A 19,790-nucleotide genomic window follows, 5' to 3' on the forward strand; every position below is an offset into this window, starting at 1 on the left:
AATCGAATCAATGATGTAAATACCTAACAATACGTATCGGGAATCAGGATATTTGACTCAAGATTTTTCAAAGCGTTGACGGATTTTTTTTTTTTTTATCAGCTCCGATACGTTGATTGATGCATAACTATATAACAGACATGAATAAGTATGCAGCTACTTAAAATACTACTAGTCGGAAACTACATGCTTAAATTGAGAGGAATCCTTTTGGAGCTCTGACTTCTACAATACGAAGGAATACAAACAAGAGGTGAATTGAAGCTTTCTGTTGAGCATACACTGGTGGGTTTTGCTCATTTTCAATCTGGTGAATACAAATAATCCACATCGTTCGGTATTGGTTCGGTATCTTTCTTTTTCCAGTGAATTGAGAATCAATGGTGCAAATACCTACCAGGCTACCAGTACGTGGCGGGAATTAAGAAATCAGATACAACATTTGCCTATATTTGACCGTTACATAACCGTATAACAGATATCCATACGTACACGGCTGTCTAAAATACGAAGGAGAACGACTCTAATTTGTATGGAATTAGACATCAAAATGATGTAAATAACAGAAACTACATGCTCTGAGAAGTATCCTTCAGGGGCTTTGGTACCATAATACAAAGACACAGAATCAAGGGGTGAAAGCCTTCCTCTCGAGTATACAATGTGCTGAGAAATCCGCCAAACCACGACACACACACAATGCGCGCGAAGAACAATTACAAAAAGAACGCAAACGTAAACGATATAATTTTTATGATGTTCTCTAGTTGTGTACTGAGTACATTCATGACTCAAACTAGTTTTCACTATGCACCGATTTTTTTTAAAAAAAGGTACAGAATACTTCGGCTGCACATAGCATGGTATTTACACCTTAGGTCGAAATTGTAGATAGTCAGTGAATTAGCAATTCAAAAGCAAAATCAGACTTCACAAAACCAACACAATGAAGTTTAGGAAATGACAAAAAGGTCCTCATAGTTTTATGGCTCTATGCTTTTCTTCTGATATGAAAGTAATCCTCAGGGCAGGGCCTACTCTGCATAAAAGTCCTGCACGAAATATATTCCAAAGGGTCAGCTTTTTAATTCTGTAATCCACAACCACGCTTGAACTGGAGAAAGAAAATTAAAAACTCAACCAAAGATGACAAAAAAGAAAAAGAAAGAGAAAACATAAAGGAAAGGCCACAATGGAGACCAACAAATCGCGAAAAGTCAAATTAAATCACATTGATCTTTCAATTTCTTGGGTTGCGGACAAGAATTCGATCGCTTGGAATCAAAATCCAATGATTGATTTCCCAAAGCCATTGCCAATCTCAAGTGCCATGCATTCAGCTGGTCTGGTGCTTTTGATGGGGAAAAATGGCGATTCAAAAGTGAAATATGATCAGATACTAGGTATTAAACTATTGCAGAGGCTATAAAAGAGCAAACACTAGTAAAAACAAACTATAGATAGCCATGAGTGTATATCTACTGTTGTACGCGTATGTTTCAAACTACTTACTGGTTTTCAAATGAATAAGTCATCATTTTTTGTATTATGTGTTTCATTTTTCGAGTTTCCATAACCAAAAAGAATAGAAATCCTGAAAACACGAACAGCGGCTTTTTGGGAGGAAACTTGGTGTTCAAAACTTCGAAAACATGGACGATAAACAATCCATGTATTCCCCAAGCAATAGGGTACGGGAGGGAGAGGACTAAAGACATACCTAACCTTCACGATACATGCACAAAGTGGCTGCTCGAAAACATCTTTTGGTGTTTCTTGAAAACTTTGATTCTCCAATAAATGAAACAGAAAACAAAAACAAAACCAATCACATACCTCAAAATTATTCTGTGTTTATACACAGTAAAAAGTTTACCATCATGTTGGCACTTAACGTGATTATGGGTACCAGTAATCGAAACGAGAAACAGAAACAAAACCAAACGGATCATTAACTGATCATACTTCTGTACTTAAAACTTTACCATCATTTAGGTACTGTGCAGTTTTGGCCTACAGTATGAAAACAAACAAAAAACAGAAACAAAACCAAATAGACCATTCCATTTATCACATGTTTGTATTAGACAGTTAAAAGTTTACCATCATGTTAGTACCGATTGTAATTTTGGCTAAAGTGGTACGAAGGAAGATCCAACAAAGAAGTAGGATCTGATCACAGAGGAGTTCATATTTTTCAGGGTACTATTCAATCTTGTGGTGATGTTAGAACTCGTCCCTCATTGATTAATTATCACCTCCAACGCTAGTATATGAGCTTATGAGGCCCTTCATTCATTTCCAATCAGATTTGAGTTGGATACTTAAACATGGATGCTTTCCCCGTGCAAGTCAAGGGATGCACGTGTGGAAGAGTGTCAGTGCTTGTCCCACATTGATATAAGTATTGCCTCCAAAGCTAGTATACGAACCTAGGCTATCTCCTCATTCATTATCAATTGATTTTTGAGTTGGATGCTTTGACAATTATTTTCAGAGTCCCATTCTCTACAGTTGCACTCTTTTTTGACCTCTTTCATGTGACGTTACGATATTGTCCTATTACGAGTACACTCTCTTACAAATTAAAGGACAATGTTGTCCAAATGTGTAATGAAGGGATACAATTATTTGGGGAGTTACATGTATGTCTAGGTGGCCCAAATGTTTGAAAACCAAGAAAAAGGAGAAGAGTTATTGAAGTACCTTTCTCTTTAACCAGCTGCAGGAGTACTTGAAGGCTCCTTTCAAAACTTTAATAGGTTCCAAAAAACAAATTAAAGGAGATTCCAGGATGATGCCAAACGACCCCTAAGTCCAGTAGCAGAAGGTCCTGTGAATCATAAGTCCCATTTAAACAAAGTTATTTGCTTACTCTACTCATCAATTATTATTCTCTGAGGGGGACCCATCAGAGAGATCTCACATATCCAAAAGCATAAAAGAGAAGTTGAGAAGAATATGGCCTCAGGAATCAGGAAAAGATAAAACAAAAAAGGAACTAGTCATTCATATCCCACCCATTGAAATAATTGAGAAACATTTTTTTTTCACCTGCTAATGTGTTGGACAACATAATTGCTTACTGAAAGTGACATGAGCGATACGTCACTAATTTGGTATCTCTAAGTTTGCCTTCTTGTTATTTTTGAAGTTTTGTATATCCAAATTATATGAGGGAAATTTTGTTTGATGTGAAAAAAGGGCATATCTAGTGCACAAAGCTCCCGTATATGCGGGGGCTGGGGAAGGGTTGATGTACACAGCCTTACCGCTGCAAGGAGAGAGGTTGTTTCCGAAAAGAGAAAAATAAGAATGAATCATCATTTCAGCACCAGCTGGTAGCTCTAGTGGTATATTTTTTGGGGGGTGTAACCTTGATCCCATCATTTTCTGCCACCCCAAAAGGGAAATATGCCAGGTTTCAATACAGATCAGTAAAATTTCGTTTCTATTACTTTTGGTGCCTAAATAATGGAGGATATATAGATGGCAATCCATGAAAGTGAGACAGGGTTACAACGCTTGATTTCGGAGTAGTGGGATCGTTGGTTGACAGTTATAGGTGAAATGACGGAAGAGCTTAAGATTGTGCATGAGTGAAAGAGAGCGAAGGCCAATTCCAAGCCAAATTAGAAAAAAGAACATTTAAAAGAAAACATGAAAGGAAGCAAAATGTTCTGGTGTTCAAACCAATACAACAGTGTGTTTGGTTCAGTTAATTTTCGTTCTATGCAGAATCAATTTTCAGCTTTATTTTCAAATGTTTTGCTACAATATTCAATTCTTCGGTCTTAAATTTTACGGGACTTCTAACATGGTTTCTTTCATTTCTTACCTAGAGTGAAATTAAGAGCAAGCATAGAAGTCTGGCAAAATAAAAAGCAGCAGTAAAGCTTCCAAACAGGGGCCCAAAAAACACCCATGTAATACATTCAAATGACCAATATTACTGCACATGTTATGCAATGTAAACATGGCCTGCTATACAGATTAAAAGAAATGATACCACTTTGTTTTACAAAAAAGCTACGTGCACAGCAGTTGTGCACAAACCCCTTTTTCTCCCGCCTCGGGTCGCACAAAAATGAGCGGCTCCAATCATCTTTGTGTGACCCGAGGCGGGAGAAAAAGGGGTCTGTGCACAGCTTGCTGTGCACCTAGCACAGCTCTTTGTTTTATGTTGCTTTTCTATCCACGTTGTTGTTCAAATGAAACAGATCATGTACAGATTTGAAGCATGAAACTACAAAGAAAGCTTAAAATGTTGATATTTATTGTTAGGCTCATTTCATAACAATTTAAACTTTGCTATTCCCTTCTGTTCCCAAACAAAACCCCAATGAACGTCCTGAACACGGATCACATACCTTTGATAATTTTGTCATCGTCCAATTGTTTAGCAATTCTATTATTGTTGAAATCGTCCTTGATCTAGGCCTCAATATCGATTTTATTTTTGAACAGATAAATCCAAAATGCCCAAATCGTGATATTTGCTATCCGTGCTTGGTTTTACATAGTCATAATGCTCTCTCTTCCATACCTGTAAATTCCTTTACCATAAAAACCAGTTCCAACTATCTTATCACTAATTATTCTGATTGTACCTGGGAACTGCATTGGCTAAATTCTACAAAGTGGATTTTTCTTTTTGATCAACACACAAAGCGGATTTTGGTTAACTTAGTATGTGAGGTTTAGGTACATATTCATTTCAATACACACACCATAAACTTCATATAGTTTGTAGTAGTCCCAAAAGCTTAAGCTGTTAGGAAATGGGCCCAACAATGTATATTAAGCTATCTAATACCCTCCCTCACGTACAATCCCGTCTTGCACATGGAGAGGCAAACATCCATGCATATTGTGTGATAGAATGCAAAGGAGAGAAACATCATGCAAACGGGGACCAAATGCTAATAGAGACTAGAGAGACTTGAACCCAAGACCTCTTGTAACCTAAGCTTTGATACCATGTTAAATAACCAGTAGTCCCAAAAGCTTAAGCTATTAGGAAATGGGCCTAACAATGTGTATCAAGCTATGTCCCATGCGACTGACCCCAATGTGTATACCCGCAAAAGTTTCATTCAGAACCCGACAATCGACAGATCAGAATGACAAAAATAGAAACATATAGACATATTCCCTCAAGTAATTCTGATCAAACACTATGCCAACTGCTTATGGACCCTTGTTGATAGGACTTAACCAAGACAACAATATGGTTGAGTTCCATTAAGGAACTGAACAAGAAGAAAATTTTACATTACTGATTTTGAATGGCAGACAGCAAGACACATATAAGAACACAAATACTGACATTACAGCAAAATTTGTAGTCTTCCAACTGTTCGGTTCTAGAGCAATAATTACAACCTTACCATAAACTTCTCGAAAAAAAGCTGGCATACAACAAAAGAACATTTAAATCTCAATTCTAAGTCTGTCTCACTGCACAGAAAATGATCATAATTGTCTAGATCAATCCCTGATAAACCACATAGGCACTTAAGAAATCTGAAAGCATTTAGCAGCTACCCCTGATTGTTAGCCTGTAAACATAGGCCAGTAAACAGTATTTTGTGACTAAATTTCGTAACTTCCTATGAAGAGAGTAGGGTACTTAAGAGGAACAGGATTCACACTTCACATTGAGCCACTCAATTCTGCGTTTGGTTTTGCTGTCTTTCAGCCTGTAACGAGAGGACTGTGAGAGACTAAAATTGGAGTACGAATATCATTTGTCTACGGGTTTTACTTACTCTATAGCTAGGAAAACCACCACACTCTGATGTGTTATTGCTCGGTGGTGATTTAGAAGAATGTTAGGAAGTCCATGAGTTGTCACCACAGGAACTAACAAGTTTAGAGTTTCAAACAAGCTTAAGTAAATCATGAATGTGTGCATCTACAGGTGAACCAAAAGAGGAACCTGTAAGCCCTTGTACACTTCCCTTATTTATTTATTCGAATATTGAAAGGGAGAGCAACAGTTTGGTGTCTACTTTTTCCATCATTGTGTTGATTTTCTCATTTCCGAAATTCCCCATAACAAACTAATTCGTTTCGAAATACTATTCATAACCCAAAAACCATAAGGATAAAAAAGACAAAGCACACCTTTCAACACATAACTGCAGGTTCAGTTTATATCCCCACCATGAAAAGAACTACCCTACGAGGCCATGACAAACATTATCTGGCCCATGACAAATTCTTCATCTTCCTCTTCTGATTTTCCCATTTCGTCAGCATATGCATATGGATTTGCTGTGATGCTTTACATTTTGCTGTGATGATCTTCTACCAAATTGAAATTGGGTTCAAAGCATATCATAAAAACATTTCAAATCCATAACTGAAACTAGAATTTTAAACTAAATTGATAAAGTTAAAAAAATAAAAATCTCCAGATGCATGTTCTCAATCTAAGCTGACACGATTGAATTGAAAAAGCGGATCAATACATACTTAAATATAAAGCAACAACAAATATGTCATGGTACTGTACATAAGTTGGTATTACAATATATAAACAATTCGATTGCCGTGATATTTATTTCATTGTTGTTTATCTGTCACAAAGGTTAATACGACGTTATAATAGATCAAATAAAATGCCGGAGGCTATTATGCATATTTCATCAAAATTCAACCTGCACACACATTGCGTGTTCTCGACCTCTAGAAAAGTTATGGATAGGAACATTTCCTTTGAAGTTCAAAGCATCTTGATGAAGGAATTAACCATTTTGCCACCCAATACGAGAAGCCTCTGCACCATTTTTTAGATGATAATTCCCCTCTTTCCCGAAGAGAAGTTCTGTGTTAACATTTGCCTAATGCCCAAATTTTTGCAAACACCCAAAATGAAATAGTTTTCCTTTTTGTAAGATTACCAATACGTCTCCCTCCAAATACACCACATTATACAAAACATGATAGCCTTCCAAGCCTCAATCATCCTCCTAGCCACCTAAACATCAAATCCAAAACTGTTATAGCAAAAGGGAGAGAGCTATGGTACAATCTCCGAAAAAGAGAAAGAGTATCTCTAGTCTCTACCGTAAAGCTAATGGAAAGCCTTACAATTAAAGGGTAAGAATCTTATCTCTATCTTAATATGGAAAAGGAGATGGACTATTGACTCTTCTGCCTTATCAAAAATATCAGTACCAATTCGGAAGAACCTTCCTCTTCACACAAGATTGTCAAGTGGAAGAATCTTCCCATAAGAAGCCGGCAACACGAAAAACTTGTACCCGGAAGGAACATAAGCACGCGGAATTTGTTTCCAAGGGAAACCCTTGTTGACTAACAAACCAAACCCCTTGACAAGAGCCACCTCGTCAGGGGTGGAACCAGGATTTTCTCCTATGGGGTGCCAAGTTGGAGTCTCATCTCATCCACTCCTACTTGAACCCCCTATTCTATCGAATGGATCTCCTCCTTTTTCGCCTTCTTACACCATCACAAATACAAATTTGGAACGCAACTTATACTGCAGGAAATGTATAGGACAAATTGCAGATGTGAAATTCGGATAATTTACCAATTCTTCAAAGTTTAGCTAAATTTATGATGTGGGTTTTAACAAAAGTTGCAAACATGGAGAGACAAGAAAACAAAACAAAAGAGATGGTGAGTTTTCTTGGTGACATGCTCAGAGTTCAATATCTAGGGGTAAATCCAAACATCAAATACCAGCTGGGCAAAGCACTAACCCATCAACATCCAAACGCCCAATGCAGAGACTGCAGAACCAGATTTGGGGAGGCTATAACCAAAAGCATGGGTCTGGTGATACTTTGACAGTATCGTATTATGCCCATCCACGCCCGGATAGAATCTGTGTGAATAACCCGAAGAATAGGAACAAAGAACATATCGTTCTTCCGAGTTAATCAGCAAACAATGTTCTGATATACAAGGAACTCGCCAAGGATTTTAGGTATTAGGTGTCTTTCGGCACCTTTAACCCAAGTAGAAAAAGGCACCAAGTGCAAACGATGAGTATTGAAAATTATGTTTGCTTGTTTGAAGTGTGGTGAAATCAAGCTTTGGCTACTCAGAACCATCTCAAATTCAACAGAGTTCTAAGCAAAATTGAAACCGAGGTTGAAGAAAAATTTCACAGTTTTCTTCCTCATACTTGAACTTCAGCAATATACACGGTGGGATCAAATTGAGGAAAAGAACGAGAACCCAAGCTTCCAGTCCATAGACATAAACGATCAGAAAAAACGAATGTTAACATCATATCTATTATGTCACGACACAACGACAATCAAGGTAGATGAGAAGTTGTATATATTCATTTTAGCCACCTAGTAGAAACTAGAAAGATAAACGAATGGTGTTTGGCCCCCAGAAGATAAGTGGCAATTGATAATATGTGAGCTTGAACTTTTCATATTTCAGAAATCAGAAACTAATCACATACATTTGGAGTAACAACCTTTCTAATCTTCAGTTCCAAATTTTTTAGAAGTGATCTTAAACCTATTTAGAAATCCCTTGCCACCGACGAATTGCCTCCTCAACTCAAACTCAATTAACATGCAAATCCATGGGATTTTTTTTTTTTCACCCACCTGACAGTTGGGCGGATATTATCAGTAATTGTGATTAGTTAAAACAACATTATTCCCACGTGTGATTGGCAATGTTTCCTGCTATAAAGTAAGTGAAAAAGACAGACTCCACACTCGTCACAAGTTCCAATAAATCATGCACCAATTTGAAGCAAACTCATCACGTTACAACTTATGCGATTATACCTGTTGAAACCTAAGAAGCACGGACAAGTGACTGGCCTCAAATATCGGTGACCCAAACGTGCCAGACACAGACACAACACAACCCCCTCCGGACAAGTACATGCCCAAGTACGTGTCCAACTTTTTTATTGTGTTTCTTTACTTGGACACGTTGTGGACACTCTAAGTGCAATTCTTAAAGCATAGCCTAGAGTCAAAAATTCCATGGATGTTTCGTTCATGAACAATTGTTACTTATATAGTGACTACTGATTTGTTTTTTCATTATGTGACAGAAGAAATAAGAATTCACGAGCTATAATACAAAATTAGCCTTAAAAGACGTGTCCACAATGTTTCCGTGTCCTAGTCTTTGAAGAAATGAGGTATCCGCATGGCTATGGAATGTTGTGTCTGTGTCCGTGTCCTTCCTTCTTAGGTTTAAATCCCTAACCCCTTTGGATGGAGGGGTTTCATGAGAAAAGAAAGGAAAAGTATTATTGTTTCTTGTGAAATCACTCATTTGAATTCAGCATTATGGTGAGAAATGGAGAGAAAAGAACCATAAAAAATTTGATTGGCCCTTCCCCTTTCTCACCCAATCTCACCAAAAATGCTGAGATTTGGTGAGTAATGGCTCAAAGAATGCCGCTCCTAAAAGAGTACAAATGTAAATTTGGCCATTTAAAGAGTTCACTTCATTATCAAAAGAGTGGTCTGACATTAAAAGGGCAAGCTAAAATATTTTCTGAGATTTGATAACAGGGTTGCTCACTGGTGCATCTTAATCTATTTTGTTCTCTTTCTTCTTTACTTTCCCCCTTTATTTTTGAGATGGAATCAGAACTAGGGTTTTACTCAAACTCAATCAAGGAACACTACAACGGTCTACATCCAGTCCAGAGAGCTACACAGAAAGACAATTAAACATCCACCCAGATGATGAAACTTGATCACTGATAAAAACCCATTTATTAATCTTTGAACAAGAAACAGGCATACATATCAATCGGGATTATTCGATTAAGTTGAATGCGAACTTTTCGAAAAGACGTTATAGGGATATGCACCTGGAAGTTCAGAAAGAACCGTTCTCCCAATAGAGGATTCTTCAGCTCCTTTGTTATGCTTTATATACCAGGATTCCCTCCCTCCCTCCCCATTTTATTTTATTTTATTTTGTCTTAGGTAACCCTTTTTCTGTCCCGAAAATATTGTCTTACTTTCAAACCAAAAGGGGTTATAATATAATTAATAAAAGTTCTATTTTACTCTTCTACTTTTAAATCGACAATACTAAAGAAAATTTAAAAAGGCACTTGGACAAAAAGTGCATGCAATAATTGAATGGTAGAATGAAAAAATTTGTTGATTAGACATGTAATGATTATGTCATCTTATATAATAGCAGTTGAAACTTTCAAAAGAGACTAAAAATGAGACAGAGGAAGTACTGTTTATTTTTCATTCCGAGTATATGTTCAATATACAAACCGAGAGAGGTGTTTGCCAAAAGTTTTTTCTCAAATAAAGCATTCTCATAATCGCAGTTCCATGTTGGAGCTTCTCTCCGTGATTGAAGTTTTATTTGCTGCTTAGATCCGTACGGGAGCATAAATGTATAGTAATATTTTTGGCTCGTTCAGGTTCGTGAACAAGTTCAAGATTAGTCTCTCCAAATTTTTATTGGGCTTGAGTTCGAGTTCAAGTTCGTTAAAAACTTAAAAAAACAAATATGAGGATGCTAACTCATTTTGAGTCTACTATTTTGTTTGATCAGCAAAGAAAAATTATAGATAGATAAAGCTAGAAAACGTTTACAAGAAGGAAACGGCAAAGGCTGACTGAGCTGATGAGAGATCAACACAGGAATCAAAGCCAAAGCACACCAACATACAATGTGAAGTATTGGCCAAAACAAGGAAACGAAAATCTGGGAAAGTACAAGCCAGCAGCAAGTCAGCAACAACGAATATCAAGTAAATGGCGCATAGGTAGCTTTGGCATGGATTGAGCCCCCAAACTAGAGCATCAGAAGTAATCACTTGAATCAACATCGCCCAGAGAATCTGAAATCTTTTTTGGATAATGGAACATGAAAACACACTTGAATCAACATCAGCAGGAGAATCTGAAGTCTTTCTTGGCCACTGAATCATGAACTGGATCTGAAGCATGGTCTGCATGGAAGTGATCCCCGCACAGACCAGATCCTCTTCAAGGTTAGCCATCACCATGAGGTGGTCCTTGGAATGTTTTAGCATACGCTGCAGGGATTCCTAAATCTTCCAGACAGAGAGCGCGCAGGGCTTTGAACCTGAGAGGCGAGCGGAGTGGGGCAGGCCTTTTTCGGAGTAGGAACATATATATTGATGGACGAGAGACCTGTTTCTTGGTCGCAAGGAAGGTAGAAGGTAGTAGTAGATAATGTTACCTTGTACCTTCCTTGATTATGGCCACCAAAAACTACCAAAACCAAGATTGACACCAGCCAAAACAGATACAAACCAGGACAGACTCAGACCAATAAAAAGCAGACTAACAACCACAAACGGAACCGACTTGAACCAAAGAAAACAAGACAGAAGCCCAAAGGCAATAAAATGCGATGAAAGAAAATAGAAGAGAACATGCAAGAGTTATGTGGTTCAGCAAAAGAAAAACACTCGGGCTAAATCACATAACCCAAACCCCTCGTACACCCACTCTCACCCAGCTCGAAGAACAAATTACAAAAGGATTATACCCACCCTTTTATCTCTCACACAAGCACACAGGATTCGTACACTATTTTCTTTTCCTTGTACCCAAAAAAGTACCAAGGGCAAACCCTTAAATAGAGAGGTGGAAGCTTCTGATTTCCTTGGAATGTAAAAGATCCCATTTACAATGAACAAGTTCCCATGGTGCAAGAACCCAGACCTTAAAAGCATGAGACGCATTATTAGCTCCTTCACCCTTTCATATTCCAAACCACAAAGAACACACACAGAGGCAAAGGAACAGAACTGAGCCAGATGAAGCCAATCTCCCACCCAATTACAAGCCAAGACTAGAAAGATATCACTTTGGCCACCTTCAACCTTCTGATTCCTGGTAAACTCCTTTGGATATCCTCCACTGAGCTGTCCCAGATCGGCAGAAAAAGAGAAATGGAAATGGTATATAAGTGATTCCGAGCAGCTGCTGTATAACTTGAGGTTAACCTTTTGAAATGATTAGCAGATCAGCTGGCACAGGTCGTTACATTCACCGAATAATCTTTTAGATCAAAGCAACACTTTGTTAAAAAAATCATGCGCAACCTTGGTTTTGATGAACTCCACGAACTCGTCTTCTTCTATAATTTTAGCCCTGAATATAATTTGGTTCCTTTCTAACCATATAGTTACCAAAGCACAGCATAGAAGCATATTTCCCAACATCCTTTCTCAACACTTGTCTATTTATTTGGAAACCACCAACACATTAATTCATATACAGTGGAGGGACACACCCAAACTATCCCCCTCTAGGACATGAGTTTTGACCAAATAGCCCAAGAAAACTTGCAATGCAACAACAAATGAACAGGGGTTTCAAGTTCACTGTGGCAAAAGGGTCATTGCCCTAGAAGCCCTTCCCCTTGAATACCATTCCTCCTAATTAATTCACTTCCAGTAGCAATTTTACCCTGCAGGACTTGCCAGGTAAAATTTTCTACTTTTGTGAGGGCAAATGTTCTTCCATATCATCTTACATTGTGGACCAATGTGGTTAACAGGCTAACAGCATTGGACGGCATTTCCCATTTATGATAACAAGATTACCCATTGCTTGGATATACAAAGCATAAGAGGAAACTCGATCGGCTCTTTAAATCTTTATTATTGGACTGAGTTCGAAATCAAATTCATTATAAAATTAAAAAAGAAACCTAAGGAAGTTGAAATTCAGCTCGTTTGCAGCCCTACGATTACCGCATGTTTTGGATAGACAAAGCATAAGAGGAAGAAGTGGTTTCTTAGGTTTTCTTAGGTAACTTTCTTGTTTGACCAGATAATAAGTAAAGGAAGTGTCCCATCTTCTTTTACCAAAATAATTTGTCCTATTTCATAACCTAAACAAATGTATCATGTAGGTCATGTAACAATGTAACAAGCAAGAAGCATCATCAAGGAAAGTGAGAGGGAGGGGCAAAACTGGTAATTCAAAAAGTTAATATATGAAAAGTTCCCTTTTTCACCAAACATGGCGAAAATAATCTCTGTAAGGAGTTTCTCATTCTTACCATTCCTTAACCTTTCATCATCCAAACATCTCATATTCTTGACCTCTTTCTTCCTTTTCTTTTCTCCTGAATCTCTCATATCAAAATGGGATGTCATTTTTTTTGTTTTTTGAGCCAAAAAAAATAAAAATACTGTGGAACCCTTGCTAGTTATTCATCAAATTGTCCCATCAGAATTCTACGTGAAATCTATTATCTATAATCTAAAAAGATAATAATGATTGATAAACGTCATTTATGTAGTTGAATAAGCTAGGTTATTATTTTTTAAATATTTATTTACCGTTTTACGAGACATGTCATTCTCTCACAATACATCACCTTTAATTAAAAATAAGTACTTATTTCCGTTAACGAAACGTGTTTGTTAGGATCAAATCAAGCTAAGGAATTCAAACTCACCTAGTTATTATATGAATTTCACGTCTTTAAATGCTATATACCCTTCCCAATATTTCTTAGACAAAAAACAAAATGAGTCAAAACATAATGTATAAATAGGGTGCTAAACGAACCAAAGAGTTTGGCTCGACTTTTGGTTTGTTCAAACTCATTTTAAAAAAATTATAAGCCAAGCTCAATCACGTTTTTTTGTTTGTTTATGAATTTAAGCCAAGCTTAAGTATATGAGTGTTTGGCTCGATAGGCTCATGAACAAAGAGGTCATTCCATAAATATTACAAATGTAGGAGTAGATTTAATAAATGTCCCAAAATATAAGATCCACGTCAGCCTTTTTCATATGGATATTTTCACCAATTTTACAAAAATATCTATGTGAGATTATGAAAATTTAAGGATTTGAGGATTTTTAATTTAATGAATGTAGCTAGTAACTGAATTTTATGTTTATGAGTCATTTTTATTGGCCTAGATTAATGATGCTAGTTCTTCTTTATAACTTTAAATTAGCCCCTTTCATTTTGAAACTTAACGAGCCTAGCTTGAAAGCTCGAAACTTTACGAGTTTAAGTTCATGCTTGAAAGCTCAAGATTGGCTTGCATATTCCATAAGCCAAGTCAAGTTTTATCATGAACACAAAATTTCAAGCTCAAGCCAAGCTTGTATAATTAATCTCAAAAAGTTTCAAGCTCTAACCAAGCATGAACACATGTGATAAGGAGTCAAGCCAAGCTTGAGTATGTGATTGGCTTATTTAGCTTGATTAGCACTCCTCATATAAACAAATTGGTATGACGTATCCTTAATTTTATGGGATATTATGCCTATAATATCAAACATGTTAAAAAAATTCCGCTACATATCTATAGATTTTAATACTCTCTTGCGGATATCAATGTACCTTTTGCACATAATGCACCGACCTTATGGGCGGTGGTTAGCATTTCCTAATTCTAGTGGGTTCTAATCAGATATTTCGAATTTAAAAAGCTATCCTTAAGTATATCAGATTTATATCTTCCCATCCAAATTTGTACGTTTCTTCTATTAGCTACCTCAAACTCTAAAAGGGGAGTATTTTAATTTCCAATCCAACATAAAGTATTTCAATATCTGTTATAGGACTCATCTAACCATTCCAACATTCCGGAAAGCATAAAAATATACCGCATACGAGTTATTGCATTTTATTCCGCTTACTATTTATTCCCTAAAGGGTATTTCCACTAAAATTTTTGGACTACAAGTTATTGCATTTTGCCATGTTGTTCATACTAGCTCACAACTTCTTTCTCTTTATTTTTTCCTTTCATCCACCCATATACCGAACCCGAGGGGCCTGCTGTGCAATGCTGGGTTGCACATCATCCCTATCACGCACCATCTTAGTCGTTCATCTGTGTTTTAATTTGGACGAACGACTTATAAATTAGTAGAAACACGTTGACATTTTTGGACAACAACGGATACCAGAAATGCCCTTTAGCGAATAAAATAGAAAGCTTATTCCAATTTTTATATTGCATTTACACGTTTACGTGATGACCCAACCTCTATAATTTTTTTTTATATTGCATTCACAATTTTGCCAAATTCAACATGTCTTTGTTCCCTTTTTTTTATTATGAATTTGTGACTTCTTTAATTTATTTTCACTATAATATCCATATCACTTCTCTGATTCACTAGTTAATTTTTTTTATAGGTTCAATGAAGTGTAAGGTTGACACACGGATTAATTTTAAAACCCTCTACATGTCCAAGGACCTTGGGAAGAATTTATGTCCGGATATTATTCAAAACGACTAGAAGAATTAAAAATGAGATCAAAGTATGTTATAATAATCCAATAATACACCATTGACATTTTCGTATCTTAGCAATGACATCAGATTTCAATACTTTGGGGCCATCCTAAAGTAGTAAAGTTTATTTTCTACACCAAATTAAAATGCAAAAATACCAAGAAAACAAAAATAAAAAATCAGTAAAGACGAGAAAAGTTTGAAAAGACTGATTTTTTTGTCTTTAGTGTTGTCCTATCTAAATTATTTTCAACTTCTGTCTGTATTTTTTAAACTTTTTTGATTACTCTCGATTAGATGAATAATTAATCTCAAAAACTATGGCAAAAAAATCTAAACAACAAAGTATGAAAAGTAAATAATACCAAAAAATATCAAAATTTACATGCAGGATAATGAAATCAATATAATTGGAAATTCTATTGCATCAAACAAAATGCCCTACTCTTTTTTTTTTTTTTTTGATCATTCGTTAAACCTAATTTACTCTATTCTAGGGGACTTGGGAGGGGGACAATAGTAAGAAATAAACGAGAAATTAAGTGTACAGAAATGTGACATTTTGTAATTAGGAGAATGTTTCTACATATTAAAAGCTAAGGTAATGGTAGTAATAGAGGTTAAAAAATGTGTAGATTTTATTTTGTTGGCTACGTGCAAATTAAGCAGGAGATTTTATATTAGTCTATCTATACATACTATATATTGAGCAAATGGCCGGGTGTTCTTCCTACGGCGACTGGAGAGCCTTGAAAGTGCCACATCAACAATCCCAATTTTTCATAATTGTCGATTTTATCAAACTAATCTTATTTGAAAGTTCTTTGAAAGTTCATTGGTGCGTCCATACTTGATTCGAGTCTATCTGATCGTCTAGGTATTTGTTGTCTTTTATCATTGGCTAGCACTTTATCTCTTTTGAGCCTGGTGATTCTAGGTATGAATATAAAACAGATCGTGAGTGCTGTTGTTTGTGTCAAACTCAACGTCTAAGTCGAGGTGAAAGACATCGATCAACTGCCTTGTGCTTTTATCGTTTTACAAATGATTAGTTTGGCTTTGTCCAAGATATTTATAATGAACTCCATTATGTAAGTGTTACTGGGCAATTATTCATATATCTTCTCAATTTTCGACCAAAAAAAAAAAACTAATCTTATTGGTTCTCTCTTTCAAACATGAAACCCCATTCGTTTAGGGATTTTGGATTTGAATTTATAGGTAATGAGTATATAGAGAAATATAGTAATGATTAAAAATAAGGGTAATGATTGAAGAGAGAGATAGAAAGAAAATTGAGAGTAATGATTAAAAAGAAATAGAATAATTATTAGAATCCAAAACGAACGAGACCTTCGAAAAATCTAGAATAAGGGTCTGCCAAGGGGGGAAATAAGTTACTACATGATTAATTACAGTACTACTATTTTAAAATGAAAAGGAAAAGATCAACTTGTACTTTCTCTCTTTTCTTTGATCGGCAATCAACTGGCCGGTACTTCCTATCTCCTCAAACTGGGGATACGACCGAATCATGCATCCTGCCCTATATAATAGTAAGTATCATCCTGCTGTAATCCCGGGATATGTCTGAATCATTCCTAACATCGTTGTGCAATATATTATTGGCTCCGTCGTCTTTCAACCTCCACGTCACAAATTACATATATACTTTTGCCTAATCCCACAAACACACGCATCGCTTGATCAGCAGTACTGGCTGCTAGTAGAACTTAAAAAAAGCACCCTTTCCCTCCCACTCTAGGAAATAGAAGTCAAGATTTCCATGCGCATGAGCGAAATTATCATAGAGGGCTTCTAAAGACAAGCTGCAACATAGACTATGAGTTTTAATTAGTTATCCTCGGTCTTTTCGTAGATATATATTTCTTTGAAATTAACTTAAGAGAGAGTACACTTGGCCATGAAAAGATTAATTTGCATGTTTTTGGAAAAAAACTAATGAATAAAAGGGATTCCAAGCAGCACCTAGAAAAGTGTATTTTAAATAGAAAATTGTCTCCCATGCATAAGCTTCTGAATGTGCAAATCAAAATCAAACACTTAGAAAAGTTTAATATGAATTTGGGATGATCAATACCAATAGAAAATGGAGTATATAGAAAGCAAGAGTTGAAAACTAAAGTCTAGTTCCTCAAAGCTTAGCAAAGGTAAAAATAAAGAAGAAGAAGAAGAAGGAGAAGAAGATATTTGTATTTTTCAGAAGGAGAGTGATTTTCGCACTCCCCTTTTTACTAACCCCACTTCCCTTTTTTATTTTTAGTGTGTGAAGTTACCAGAATATTTTTAAACTTTGTATAAAAATCATTTCATTTGGATAACAATAAAAAGAATATTGAAAAGTGAAAGGGTGTTTTGATAACTATGCACACTAAAAGCAAAAGGCGGTATGTGGCTTTTACAAAAAAATTTGCCGTTTCAAAAAAAAAAAAGAAAGGGAGTACGTGGGTGGTAGAAAGGGGAGTGTGGAAATCACTCCCCCTTTCCATGGAAAAAAGTTCATGAAAAAAAAAAAACGAAAATATAAGAAACATGTGCATCACCAAACAAACTTCTTATTCACAATGAATTCATCATAAGGTATATAGTTATGCTCCCTCCATCCCATATTCTTGATCATGTTTCACTTTTTGTGGCACTCAAACAATTGTTTATATCCCATAATCTATACTAGTATATTTTTTACGATTTCAGAAAATTTTGTTTAATAAAATTATTTGAGATCTATCAAACAAGATCCATATTTGATATAAAAAATATCATAAATTAAAAGATATAGTTCATTTTTTAGAGGTCCCAAATAGTAAACAGGATCAAGAATATGAGACGTTTAATAAAATTATTTGAGATCTATCAAACAAGATTCATATTTGATATAAAAAATATTATAAATTAAAAGATATAGTCCATTTTTTTCGGTCCCAAATAGTAAACAAGATCAAGAATATGGGACGGAGGGAGTATATATTTTTCCAATAGAAGTAAGCAGTATTTTTAATTTCTTACATTTTATTTAAAATTGCCGTGGGTTGACTTGTAGTAATAAACAAATCATAAAGGTTTAACAGGATACAAGATATTTGTTAGTATTTTTTTGAAAAAATCTGATAAAAACTAGTGGTTTTTAATTTCTAATATTTTATTTAAAACTCCCGTGGATTGACATGTAGTAATAAGCAAATCAAAAAGATTTAACAGGATAAGAGAAAATGATACGGTGATGGTCTAGACATATCCTCCCCAATAATTCTATGGGTACCGACCATGCGTGCACTGATGCTACGCAAATTGGCGCGCAGGACCCACTTTCAAGTGATTAAACACTTCCAATTATTTGATTGAACTGATTTTTTATGAGACCATTCAAAAAAATATCATAAAATTAGTGGATGGTTTAAATCGTTTGTGCGGAATCTGAAAGTGAGAACCATCAATGCATACTTGTCGGTACCCATAGACGGGTTGATTGGATACTCTCGGTCTAGTGTCATGTGACATGTCATACCTTCTATTTTAAACCTTACAGTTAGATACACTATATAAATCACCTCTAATTTCTTAATAATAGTAATAATAAATAAAGCGTAACTATGGGTATAGCATTTGGTATACGTATACATCAAATGTATACCAGATTAGCTTAAAACCCATTTCGGAGTTCACAGTAATAATCTAAGCTGTTTAATCTGTTTAACATATTATTTTTAAGGTTCCTTGCAAAAGAATATCTTTGACTCTTGAAATATTATCCTATTACGCACAGGTATATTGTGTGGTGGTGGTAAGAAACTTGAAAAATAAGCCTCGATGATTTTAAAAAACAGGTTGAATATATAGATAGCTCAATCTTAATTACGTCTATCAGTTGGTTACCATAAAATTAAAAATTATATGGTTGAATCCAAACACAATTGATATTGCGCTTAGCCGCTGCTGAGTTTATTTACATTTCGTAGCTTTGCCAATAGGTTTTTAAAATTCTTCATTGGTTGATTTTTGCTCCCACACTACTTAAATCATGGCTCCACCCATCCATCAACATCAATTTACTTAAAACGCTTGCTTCGCCTATGTTTTCGGATTAGGAATTTGTAAATAAAAAATTCTAGAGGAAACGAAAAGACTACTCCATAAAAGACAAGAAAAAGAAAAAATAATTAATTAGTGGTTAGATGGTTGGCCCCTCGTGTCCCCACCCTTTGCGGCGCTGAGTCGTGCACAGGTCTAATTTCTAGCTTTGCGGTTTGTTATCGCTGCTCCTGGGTCACCTGTTCTCATTGTTTTCCTTCGGTGATGGTTTGCTGGAGGTTCCCTTTCTCTGTATTAGAATGGATTCGCTGTATTTAGCCTATTTTGGCTGTTAATGATACGGGTTTTTCCAAAAAAAATTAGCGGAACGGAACCTGAGGGTAGAATGAAAATTCTTTATGATAATGTTCCTCAATTACTATGGGCGGGCCTTCGTTAATACTAGCAAAAGTTCCTTTACAAACGTCCATATGATTCAAATCACCCATTCTGCT

At 35.8% G+C, this 19,790-nt stretch overlaps 1 long non-coding RNA gene across 1 annotated transcript; it reads right to left on the reverse strand.

Moving 5' to 3' along the window:
* Positions 1–497: 497 nt before the first annotated feature.
* Positions 498–9,961, reverse strand: LOC131310456 (uncharacterized). The gene is made up of 4 exons (XR_009195217.1): positions 9,839–9,961; positions 6,130–6,312; positions 2,707–2,833; positions 498–1,052 (listed from the first exon to the last, which is right to left on the reverse strand). It is a non-coding gene; the product is annotated as an uncharacterized LOC131310456 (long non-coding RNA).
* Between the last annotated feature and the right edge of the window lie 9,829 nt (positions 9,962–19,790).

Source organism: Rhododendron vialii, chromosome 12a (genome assembly GCF_030253575.1).
Source record: "Rhododendron vialii isolate Sample 1 chromosome 12a, ASM3025357v1".
Taxonomy (NCBI): domain Eukaryota; kingdom Viridiplantae; phylum Streptophyta; class Magnoliopsida; order Ericales; family Ericaceae; genus Rhododendron; species Rhododendron vialii.